Here is a 10,998-nt window from a genome sequence, read left to right as displayed (position 1 = left end):
CAGGAATTACAACTTCTTATTGCTTTCCAGATGCATTTGAGGAATCGGGTGTAGTCATTCCTTACTTCTGCCTTCAAAGGGTGACAAAACTACTTCCCTTGGAAGCAGTACTAATGAAATTTTACAGTCTGAATGCAACTGGTGACAACTTCCTAAGAACAAATTCTTAAAAGATACTTAAGCACCAAACTTCCATTGATTCCTATGGAAATCATGACTTTGAATATACATAATCTGGTCACAAGTAGCAATTAAAATTTTGCCTGGTCAACTACAAAACACCCTTCTAAAATGACTTGCTTCAGCAGGGTCTTTTTCCGAAAGCTGCTTGTGCCGTTTCCCTACTCAGTATGGCCAATGCTGTAATCAGATCGCCATATGCAAACCCTGTCATCTACAACGCTGCATGTACTCTTCCATACATAATATGATTCCTTAACAGCTTTGTAGTATAGTAGAAATCTTCCAGAAATATGAGCTTTTACTCATATTGGCAATGCTGCACTCTACGTAGTTGTCTGCCAAGGTTTTTTATTCTGCAGCATGTGCAGAGTCCCTCAGTCCTGCTGATAAAAGGTGAAAGACACTGAAGGATTAGACCTTGAGAAGACGACGGGAGTGAGGTGCAATACGCAATCTTCTTCTTTATCACCTCCAGTGTTCTGAGCACAGCATGCCTTGTGATTTTTTCCCAAGTATGTATCTCCTGCTTTACTACATTAAACCATTTAATAAAATAGCAGAGGGGCTGTGAATAGGAACTGATTACATATTTGCTACTTCAGTGCCTGGACAATGGTTTTGACTGAACCCGTGTCTTGCTGATAAGAGCACAGGCACCCAAGAACAAAACTAAATCTACTTCAAGTTATTTCTGTGGAAGGCAGAGATGGTCTTACATTTCTGATATGTTCTGTGCAGCCTGTGAGACGTGGTACTTGCTAAATGGAAAGTATTAAACACTACAGTTTCAAGGCTGCTTTTTATTTGTTTCTATTTGTTCAATATTTTCAAGGGTAACACATGGAGGAAAAAAAAAAGAAGTGACTGATAACAGATGATTCTGAATTGTTGGCTTTGGTAGCATGAAGTGAAAATGCAAATGCATTGTTGAATGAGCAGAGCAAACAGAAGGCTTGGTCACCCCCACCCCAGCCTGAAATACAAACAGGAACTTTGTTCAGAAAATGGCATTACCTTTATTCAGCACAGCCTCGTTATTAGATTAAATATACAGCACATTTTCAGCATATCTAACTTACAGCAACTTCTCCCATGAGCCTGAGAGTACATTAAAGGGTGCTGTAAGTGATTATAAAGCACCTACTAGATCAAGGAGATTCTGCTGCAGTATTTCCATTTTCATTTAAATTAAATTTAAATTATAATTTACACCACTCTGCTAACAAAAGGAAAAAAGAGCACTGTAAATGTAGCAGCAGGCATACATATCTTTATTTGTTCTTCCCTATTTTTAATTTGTGGTTAAACTTAATAGACTTCTAAGTGCAAGTAGATTAAAGCTCCATCTAGTGCCAGGGTCTTGGAAGTTACTGAAAGATTTGCAGTCCAAAAATAGCAAACATGCTCACCAAACTATCAAGAAGCAGCAAGCCTAGCATCTCAAAGCTGCCACACACAGATGAGAATTCTGTTGGAATTACTCTTGCAGTGTATAAGGACTTAATTCCAAAGCTGCTGTATCTTGGACCAAACAGAGAACGTGGCACTGCCCGGATACGGACAAAATGCTCGAAATTCACACCCACAACAGCGAGAGGAGTGCCAGCCTGCGGAGCCATGTCTGTACCCAGCACCTCTCTCCTCGGCCATGCTCGTGATCATCACCACAGTGTTTGCACCACTCGCCCTTTTTGGATCCGGGGAGCCAGGGCACAGGCGGGGAGAGTGGGAAGGTGGCACACTCCTCCCAAAAAGTGAGTCGACGGGAGCTAGGGCGCTTTCGAGAGACAAGTGGACAATTTGTAACTTCTCAGGAAAAGAAGAGATTTGAATCCTTCCTATTTCTTGCCAAGTGTTCTCAAAGGGCTCCGTGGAAAGGGCGACGGCCATCAGACTCCCCCATAACAAGATGCCCCTTCATTTTACAGGGGGACCCCGGTGCCTGTGAGCCATTCCCAAAGTGCAGCCTCCAGGTCACGCTCTCCACAAAACCAAGCCAGCGGGGAGCTGCCTCGGGCTGCCGGTGCCTGCACGGGGCCTGGCCACCTCAAGATTAGCCAGAAACAAAGCAGGATTCAGGACCATTTCAGAACTGAAACTTTGGATTTAAGCACTCAAATTCCATTTTTTGGATCTATGCCCCAGCTTCATTCTCTTTTCTTTCAGCAGAAAACACTTTATGCCACCAGCTGCCATCCCTGAAGCAGTGTGTAAATAAGATGACTGGTTTAATTCTGGAAAGGAACTTAACATAGCAGTACTTAATAGTACTTCATTGCACTGTGGCAAAAAAAGGTATCCCTGATTAATACTGAAAATACCTGAAGAGTGGATAAAGTTTAACTATATTTTAATTATATCTTGAAAACTATCTGGGACATTTATTTATTCATTTTTACACCCTTCAGAAAAACTACATTACAACTAGCTGGAAATCAATCAATCAATCTTTTTTCATGTACTTCAGAAGATGTTTGTACACAGGCAGGCTGCTACTCTGAAAGGACAGAGCGTGGGGAAGGGCCGCGGGAAGGGGAGGAGGAAGGAGAGAGAAGGGAACCGCGGCACAGAGGGCAGAACCGCTCGATTGATCTTTGCTGAACTCAAAGTACTATTTTGCATGCTGTAACGTGATCATGGTTATACTATGGTTATAAACTTAACTCTCTTCATGGTATTTCTTTCCCTGTTACAGCGTATAGTTTCTAAAATAGCAAAGATAGAAACAAAAATATTTAGTTATTTAAATTAAAAACAAACCTTTTTCTTTACATATAAAGGTTGGGTTTTTTTGCTTAGTCTTTAAAAATCATTTGACAGGGATGATTATCCTCTCGCCCTACTGAGTAGCAGAAGCTCCCACCAAAGCCAGTGCAGTTACAATGTCTGAAGCGTGGAGAGTGAAGCGCAATCTTATTTTTCACCAATACTCTTAAAAAAAAAAGTAATCATTGGAAATACAGAAAAATATGTAAACATGAAGGAGAAACAGCTGTGTCTGATAGAAAGGCGTTATAAATGGATGAAGTGGAAAAGTGAATAAGCCGGCACTGAGAAGTGCCCTTTCCTCTGCTGCAGACATTGTTTGGCTGATGACCATCCCCAGGTCCATGCCAACAGTAGGTTTTGGGAATCAACTATACCCTTGCCTAAATGCTGCCTCCAAGCTGTCCTATTTCAGTACAAGAGTTCAGTTTCCTTCCAGACAAAGAGTGCACATTCCAATTCACTCAACTAACCTGTATGTTAACCCAGGTTATTGATGGTTTTGAAATGCTGAGACCTTTTCTGTTTAAAACACTGTTTGACCACCTGCCAGCAGTTGACCATCATCTTCTCCACAGACATCTACAAATGATAACATAAGAAAATGGGTGTCTGTTAAAACAAATGCACACAAAAGTCTAGCTGGTGCTAATGTTCCCTTCCTCTGTTTTTCTGCATTTTTTTGCAATGGCAACTGCTAAAACTGTACCTGTTTCTAGCTTGGTAACCAAACCCATGCTTGCTCTAGGTCACAACTGCCTTATGCACGCTATTCTAACCTAATCATGAGGACAAGGTTTGTATAGCAAAGACAAGTTATTCTGATTGTTCAAAGCAGTAACATATCAGACTTTTTTTTTATATGTACTGAAGTCATATATTTTCATTTAAGAAAAGTGGTCCCCATTCTGCATTTTACATTTGGGTTTCAAAGAAAACTGAAATAGGAGGAATCCTTTCACTCTTCTAGATAAACATAATACACCTGAGTTACAAATCTTTAAAATACACGTTGCCAATTTGGTGTTTATCTTCATCCACAGTACAGACAGGCTGATTTAGATGCATCTTTCCTATGTACATCTTCATATGACTTCAGCATGCACTGGGAAACACATAGAAACACGTATGACCAAAAAGCAGGTGTGAGCAAGTGTGACCTGGTGACATGGTGCAAACTGCGTTGCTGGATGAGGACCCCAGGAAGATGGGCAGGAGAGCACGGAGAAATCACACAGCAGATGACCGGATTCTTCTTCCCCACAGCAACACCACCAGGAGTCCGCTTCCAGTTGCTGTGAAGATTGACAATATAAACCCAGCGCCTGCTTCAAAACAGCATATAACCTGAGATTCAGACGCTTGCCTCCACTGGCACTTACTACATAGACAATGTTAAACCAGTGATGCTGGGGGGCACAATCCATCGACAAGACCAGTACAAAATCAAACCCATGACCTCCTGAAGCCATCCGCCAGGTCTCCATGGGTGCCAGCTTACCACGATGCTGAAGGAGACCTGCCTCAGCTCCTCTGCAACATTTCTTCCCCGTAACGTTCTCAGCATGTTTACTTTTCATATTGAATAGCTGTTTGGTCAAGATACGGTATTATTAGTTTCCTTCAGTGAGGTATTTAAAAAGAAGATAAAGTGTTCTAAATGAAACCACACCATTTTTTGGCTGATTTCCACGTTACTCAATTCTACTTTTCCCTGTTCCTCCCATTTTTAGATGCTTAATGTTTCCTTTCATCCATACCAGAGTCGCTGCTCAGTTCAGCAGTGTTAAGACTTTCAGACTGAGTACATCTTTTCTAAGCAAGTAATTAATATATTTTAAAACTTTCCTTTGTTCTTCTTTTATGATTATGTAGACAAATTTGAGCAGAATAATTTTCATATACTTTGTTTCTCAAAAATGTGATATCAATTTGACTAGATGTAATTGAGAAATGCACTACAGCTATGACAGAAATAATTCTCTGGGTGCTGAAACTAAGTAGTACTTCAATTATCAAAAATTCACACAAAATATTCTAAATATTAAATATACATATACTGACTCTTCTTTGGTGAGCTGACAGCAGGCAGTTGACTCCTACTTATAGCTAGAATCAAGTACTTTGTGGCTAGAGAGAAATTTACTAAATTAAAAAAAATGCAAAGAAAAGAAAACTGTTTAGCCATTTACGCTTCATTTGAAAAATAAAATATATTTGTAATTTTACAGAGCATTATAAGGTTGGAACTGTATAAATCCTCTGGGAAAATATGGCTTTTTATGCTTCAGAACTATTATTAAATGCTTTTACAGACAGTGAATGTTTTGGGTAGAAATTATATGTAATAGATAAACTTATGTATCTGTGATCCAAAAATCCTTTGGACTTTTTACAAATAACAAGCATCAACAGCAAAATTATTTGTGATTAGAGGATGAAATATCACCCAGATAGACATATTTACAGATACTGTCACTGAAAGAAAGCTTAATGAAGGAAATAACGTACCGAACAAAACTTCAGAGTTCCCTGGCTAAACCACGTGGTAGGCTGAATAAGTGGCAATAAGCGTTGCGAAAACAATTACCTAAAGAAACTGTGAGCCAGAAAAACATAAAGGCCTGTCAGTTCAATAACCACAACATGACCATGCATAGGCAGCCAAAAACTGGACACCAATTATGATACATACATGGAAGACGCTGCTGACCGTGTGGTCGTGTCCAGCAGGAGAGATATCTGGTGTTACGGCAGTGCACTCGCAGTGCAATATGACGTCAGAAAGTTTTTTTTCTTAATGTATGCTAGCATAGCGCAAAAATGCAGATCAGCTATCAAAAAGGTAAAATTATATACCAGTCAACTTCGACAGAAAAACCCCCAGATGAAGCCCGCGAAAAGTTAGATGTTCCTTTTCATCTAACTTAATTTCTCAGTGAAGTTTGCACAGACGTCAGAGGAATGGACTTCACGTAGTAATAAGACTGTTAGCTGCTCTTGTTTAATCACGCTGCACAAATATCCATAAAACAGTAACTGTGTTGAGAGCCCATGCTTGCTCTGCTCCATTTTCCACCTTTCTGCTTTCTCTCCCTTTAACTTCGTGCTTCTCCAGCTCCCTTACCACATTTCTTAGCATTAAGTTTTCACTTTTCAGATTAACTTCTTTACAACCTTTCACCCACTGAAATAATCAGTTAACAAAGGCATGTAATGAGTCACCACTGAGCTTGGATAAAATAAAATAAATAAAAAAGCTTGGATCAAAGATGCTACCTTCCCTCCACTGTGTCAAGCTATCTACAGACTTACGGAATTTCATAGCATATACCCTTGTTTCATAACTGGAAAGTTAACAGAGGGCTACAGAGGCTTTAATTTTTTTGTTTGCTTTATTTAAAGCAAAACAAAATACTGCAAGATCCAAGTACACTGAGGAGCCTGACTGCTTGATAAACAGGAATACACAGAGAGCTGGGCGTACAGGCCTTCTGCACATCTCACTCTATAGGGACTCTGACCGAAGACACCATTATGAACCAGAGACTGCCTGGCCAAATAAGAATATACATATAATATACTTCAATTTCTATGATTTTTTTTCTTTTGTTGGCCACCAGTGAGATCAAGAACTAACCTTAAAAATCCAAAAGCTGAGCAAAGCTCCACAACTCAAGACAACTTTTTTAGTGCTTTGGCCAGTCCATAAATCAGATCCACAAAGGATTGTCCTTAAAGCATTTCTGGAAGCCACTCAAATGGAAGCAATCTCATACCCTTATCATCTGACACAGCAACACCCCTAAGCTTGCATCTGATTTTAAAAGTTACATTTGAGGTTTGTTATGTTTGAATTTGATGGTTAAATAAAGGATAAAGAAGGGAAATTCCTCTTAACTGCTTACCTAATTAATCCTTGGAAAGACAAAGGTTTTGCTGAGCTATCTATACTGGTAAAACCATACCAGGCAAACTTCCTTTATGGAGACAAAACTCTCATCCGCATGTGGAGTTAAACCACCTTTGCAAACCAGGTGAGATACACCAGAAAAGCATCTTTTTTTTCCAGAACTTTCTGGATGGTTTCAAGTGCTGTTGTACAGGGCCCTTTGTAGCACAACCACAGCTATGCTAGCACTGGACAGGGACTTTTTCATGCACAGGGGTAGCTATGCAATGAACTTAATCTAATGATTGTTGCATTTTGTATCACCGTATTTTTTAAAGCTAGCTTCATGTTTTTAGCTCATTAATATGTCATTTTTACAATTTATTTCGAGCTAACACTCATCCCAGCCTTTGGTGTCTTCCTCATTTTTCAGCCAAGTCACTTAAGTGGCTGTGGAAGGACCCTGCAAAGCCTGTTTCCTAGTCATCGCCACAAGGTTACGAGACAGACTGCGCCTTGTTTCTTGGCTTTTAATCAGCAGAAGTGAATCTGCTAACTCGTAACACTTCTAAATCAGTTTTACCCGCTGCACTTCCGAAAGCACTTGTGGTAAAGAGAAAGACTGCCACAGGAAATCCAATATGGTCTGGAGAGGAAGTCAGCAGGGCAGCACCGCCAACTGACGTAAGCAGTGGTAACACTGGAGACGAACGATGCATCGAGAAAGTTTAATTCTCACAAAGAAGTCAAGCTGCATTCCATTCATGGTCACTTGCCCTTCCTGTCTACACATAAATGCTGGTTAAATTGCCCCCAAATGGGCCAATGTGGTGAAAAACAGGAAGAACTGGGGATATGATAAGAAATCTTACCTTTGGCTGCCCAACCATTCTGAGCACAGCAGCAGCTCTGGTAGTTACAAAGCCTGATAGAAAACTGCAAGTTATTTTACTAACAAAACACATGCCGTCCTTCAAGTTTGTGGCTGATTTCAACTTTTATGTTACTCATAGAAAAGCAGTCAAGTTTCTCACAAAGCTATAAATAGTACACTCTGGCTCAGCACAGTCGGTACTTCAAAATTCTTTCAAATTACTATTTTTCTTAGATGCGATCCAACACAAATTTTAGATGAAGTTCTGAACCAAAGCAAAAAGACTGGTAATTGTTACAAGCTGCATAAAAAAAACCCAAACTGTAGCTGTAGTGTGCAAATACCTTCTAGGAAGAAGAACTACCAGGCAGAATATAGAAAGAAACTAAAATACTATCATGATTTAGCAACTATTTACCATACATGTATAGCTTATGTTCACACAGCACCATTTCATACATCAGTCCAGGTATTGATGTTAAAATGACCCACTACATCTATAATTTTTAACAACAACATTTTGTTTATATATAAATCATTCATTTAACAGATGTTTCAGATTCCAATTAAGACTCGCAACAAAAAATAAAACTGGAACTCCTCTCTTTTACAATCTTTAACATACAGAGCACACCCCCAGTTCCCTAAATCAAACAGCCTCAAAGGTGCTGTTGCAGTAGTGTCTATACAAATAGCATTATAATGATTGTATAACATAAAACACGACCAAATGAGGCACCTAATAGTGAAAATAGAAATGAAGGATTATGATCTTTAGAAAAAGCACTGGTGACTGCTGAATCTGCAAATTATACAAGCTACCTAGTAGTTTCATAACATTAAATAACGGTAACCCAATTTAGACGTCACTTTCTAAATATATTACTAGAGTTACTTGACAGATAACATGACTAAAAGCCTAGCTACCAAGCAGGAGGCAAATCTTCTACTCTCCTCCACCCATTTATTTTCAGGAGATCCCAGACTTCTGTGCAGTTATTTCTAATTCAAATCATTAAAAGCAGACAACTGTATTCCCTGTATTGCTAACACAACCCACTCATCAAAATAGCATGCACACTACTGATCACCTGGTTTATGCAGCTATTAAAAAAAGGTGATATTCCCTGCAAAGCAGTGGTAATATTGCCAGACCCACTCTGCATTTTTCGACATCCAGGTGAAGTGTTTGATTCATGAAAGAGGCGAAGCACTGAACCCATGAAACAGGGCTGGACATTGTGTTTTGAGGGCTCGGAAATGGATGCTTGGTCCCTGGGCAGAAGGGATGGACAAATGGGTGGAAGGGTGCATGCAAGAAAGTGAGATACTTCCACGCAAGACGTGGCATAGCCTTTGGCTAAAGCCCTGGAAACCCACAGGTTCTTGCGTGAGAATTTAAAGGTTGGACTCGATGATCTCAAAGGTCTTTTCCAACCAAAGTGATTCTATGATTCTATACCTCCACACTTGTACCGAGCAGCCTGCTGTCCATTGGAAGCCCACCCCTCATTAATCAAAGGACAGTGACACCAGCAAGCAGGCAGCTCCGAAATTCCCCAAGGCCTGCCCCTGGGCTCAGGGTGATAATATGTCTGCCTCTATTAAATCCACTTATTAAAGTGAAACAATTTGGAATCCTTATTGCAGCCTGCAAAACCAACAAAAAAATCCAGACCCCTTACATACAAAAACCAAACACATTTTGCCTGAACTCCAAAAATAATGGACCCATCAACCTCCTGTTCATTTAAGATGGATGCATTCCATTCTGTGCAAGTAATAGTGTTAAACTGGGATGTACAGAAGAGCATTAAAAGAGAAGTGGTCCTCAATGGCAACTTCAGTCAGAAGAGAACTTTTTCTCCTTCCTATGGAAGGAATCTGCAGAGAGAGGATGATGAAGGCAATCCAAACTTCATGAAAAGCTTTAGCTATTTAAAAAGCCGAAAGCAAAATTTAGAGCCTGTAACTCACTGGTAGATACAATGACACTAGGACATTTTTGGTATACATGGATGGCAGGAAAAGGATAAAGCAAGGTTCTGGTGCTGTCCAAATTCAGAAGGGGAAAGGCACTGTGAAAATAAAATAGAGAAAATACTTATGGAATTAAGCTAAAAGATGCAGATAAGCTCTTCTGTAAGTATCTAGTAATCTAAGCAATCCCTACTGGTATCTAAACAAGTCAATCTGTGACAACTGAACTAGGTTTTAAAAGGACTAGGAACACCCTGAAGTATGCTGTAGGAATATTCATTGTACAAACCTGGTGAATGTTCTTCCTGGGGATATAACCTCGGGAAAAGGCAGATTCAATTATTGTACACTATGCCTTGGCACATTCAGGTATAAGATCTAACTTCTTGAATTAAAGCTTCAAAGTTAATTACATGGACAGCCACTTCACATCCCGTCTGTCTCCATTCCCCAGAGAATCACAACAGATACCAAGTAAGGCAAAACCACCCTGCTCAAATGGAAGATGACCACCCCGCTCCCCAAATTTCAATGTTAAGCATGACCGAGCCATTGCCCTAAAACATGGCAACATGCCTGCAGCTTGTAGTCGGACAGTCTTCCGAGCAGTGATCCTGCCCAGGGCCAAATATCAAAGCAGCAAAATACTGGTATCAGACCTGGACATCTTATAAAGGAATGTGGAAACTAAGTTATTTCAACAGAAACTTCATGGATCCTGGAAGAATAAAACCCGAAATCACCACTTACAAAACCACACAGAAATAAAATATAACAGCTGCTAGTGCGTCAGATGGGGAGCCCACCGGCTCAATGCAAGACCAGCGATTTGCTACAGAAATCGCCTTACTACATTGACGGGACATCAGTTCAGTTCACCGAGGCAAGCAGGGCAGCCGAGTATGGCCAACTACCAGCAGCATCACCAACAGCGCTTTCCGGAAGGGTACTTGCAGCTGCCGAGTTACACAGAAGAAGACATGAAATGCACAGAAATTAAACATAAATGCAACCAGCGGAGCTTACATTGTCTCCCAAGAGACAGACTTGGGGGAGCGGAGCCTCGACACAGAGACTTTCAGCCGCACACCAGACCAGCGGAGCAGGCCCTCCCAGGCATTTTCAGGAGAAGGCTCTGCTCTAGCAAGCTACAACTATGAATCTGCTGGATCAACCGTGAAAAAATAAGAGGGGGTAACCCAAGCAACGGCCACGCTTCCAGAAGCGGAGAACAGCGCGATTTTTTGGGCGTTAAGAGCAGTGTTCACACTTCCCCCCCCTAAGGACGGATGGGAGAAGGTGG

The sequence above is a fragment of the Egretta garzetta genome, unplaced genomic scaffold, assembly GCF_000687185.1.
Source record: "Egretta garzetta isolate BGI_Z169 unplaced genomic scaffold, ASM68718v1 scaffold172, whole genome shotgun sequence".
Classification (NCBI taxonomy): Eukaryota; Metazoa; Chordata; class Aves; order Pelecaniformes; family Ardeidae; genus Egretta; species Egretta garzetta.
This window is presented reverse-complemented; position numbering follows the sequence as displayed.